We start from the raw sequence: 2,130 nt of genomic DNA on the forward strand, positions 1-2,130 counted from the left end.
TCTTTCAATAAACACTTAAAAAACTTAAACTCGATTACCAGTGATTTTATTCAGTTTCCCCCAAAAACTGGGGGGACAGATTAGAACCCACATTTAAAATTTTAAATTACACATTACCATCTAATAAATTATGCACACATTTTATATATACATATATGTATACATGTATTACATGTATACATATACATATATACATTTATATATATATATGTGTACATACAGTATAAACTGAAGCTAGTTATAGAGTAGTAAATTGATACACTCCAGTAATAACGGTCGTATTGATTTGATTATGATTCAAAACCTAGAAGAGAGTGAGAGTGACATTAGGAGCCAAGGAAGCAGTGTATATGGCGACAAGATAGTTGGGGTAGAATGTGAAGCACTGAGTTAAAAACGCACTCACCAGTTAAAAACATGTATATCCGGGGCAGCTAGGTGGCGCAGTGGATAAAGCACCAGCCCTGGATTCAGGAGTACCTGAGTTCAAATCCAGCCTCAGACACTTGACACTTACAAGCTCTGTGACCCTGGGCAAGTCACTTAACCCCCATTGCCCCGCAAAAAACAAAAACAAAAACAAAAACAAAAACAAAAACAAAAACAAAAACAAAAACAAAAACAAAAACAAAAACAAAAACAAAAACAAAAACAAAAACAAAAACAAAACATGTATATCCTAGGGCAAGAGTTCCAGATCTGAAAGGGCCAAGTTCCCTCAGGCCTTAGAGCCATCTTTCATAGGAACCTAAGATGTTTAGAGCTGGAAGGGACGTTTGGAATTATTTTTCATCCATCCTCCTTGTTTTAGGAAAGAAACTGGGGCTCAGAGAAGGGAAATAAGCATCCAAAAGCCTAAGGGAAAAGTGGCAGAGCTCAACTTTAATTTTCAGAGAAATTTCCTCTAAGCTGTACTTTCAGGTCATCAAAAGAGCAAAACATTTTGTACTGGCTTCAATGAGCCCTATGAACTTGTGAAAGCAGAGTCACTGAACTTCATGAAGCACTGTTTGGATTGAATGGTCCTCTCCATTTTTACTAAGTCTAGAAGAAGGTCAGAGGGCAGTCTTACAAGCAAAGTGGACAGCTGGTTCTCCTTGAGTTTGTTAAGTGAACTAAACACAAACCCAGGCAGGGAGGGCTCAATGGCATTAATGTGGATGGGGGTTTCTAGTTTCACTGAAGCTTTGATCTGTCATTTGGAACTTTCTCATATTTTTCACCAACAATTTCACATTTGTGATAATAACTAACAAATAATTAGTCCTCATTTAAAGGACATTGGGAGGTTACTCATCACTTGAGTATGAAAATGAACAACATATTTCTGACAGAAAGTTTCTTAGTTTTTAAAAATTTATGGCTTTTGGATTCCTTCAAGGAAATTATGTACTGGCAAATGCATTAATAAGAGAGCAGGAAAGATTCAAGCTCTCCAATTTTTTATTTTGCCAAGTTAACAAACAAGTTGCTTGCAGTGTCTCTTTTCATGAAAAGCTAATATGAAGAGCACTCTCTGAAATATTTATGGACTTTTTCTTATGAATTATAGTCATGGAATTCCAGGTCTGTGTTCATCTAGAATCTAGTGATCCTGAAACAGGAAAGTAAGAGTTCTGAAGACAAAGACCTCAAAAGCCATAGACCTAGTTTCTAAGCAAGCAGACCCCCATGTGCTGCTGCGAGTCCTACAAAGGAAAGTTACTATTATCTCTTGAAGATTTGTTTCACGGAATCAAAAAATTAAGAGTTGGAAGAGACTTTAACAACTACGTAATCCAAGCCATACCTTCACGAATTTGCGTGTCATCTTTGCACAGGGGCCATGATAATCTCTGCATCATTCCAGTTTTAGTATATGTGTTGCCGAAGTGAGCACAATCCAAGCCATATGCCAAAGGAATCTCCACTATTAAATACCCAGTAAGTTGTCATCTAGTCTCTGATTGAAGACCTCCAAGAAAGATAACCCACCAGCTCTCAAAGCAACCAATTCCACTTTGGAATTGTAAGAAAACCTGTGAGAAAAATTGGCATTAGGAAGAAATTTGGAATTGTGAGAAAATCCCCCCAACATTAAGCCTAAAGTTGCCTCTTTCCACTAGTTCTTCCTGGTTCTGCCCTCTGGTG

General features: G+C 37.3%; 1 non-coding gene across 1 annotated transcript; it reads right to left on the reverse strand.

Moving 5' to 3' along the window:
- Positions 1 to 1,775: 1,775 nt before the first annotated feature.
- On the reverse strand, positions 1,776 to 1,879 carry LOC122737704. Its single transcript, XR_006354504.1, has one exon. It is a non-coding gene; the product is annotated as a U6 spliceosomal RNA (small nuclear RNA).
- Positions 1,880 to 2,130: the final 251 nt, after the last annotated feature.

The sequence above is a fragment of the Dromiciops gliroides genome, chromosome 1, assembly GCF_019393635.1.
Source record: "Dromiciops gliroides isolate mDroGli1 chromosome 1, mDroGli1.pri, whole genome shotgun sequence".
NCBI lineage: Eukaryota > Metazoa > Chordata > Mammalia > Microbiotheria > Microbiotheriidae > Dromiciops > Dromiciops gliroides.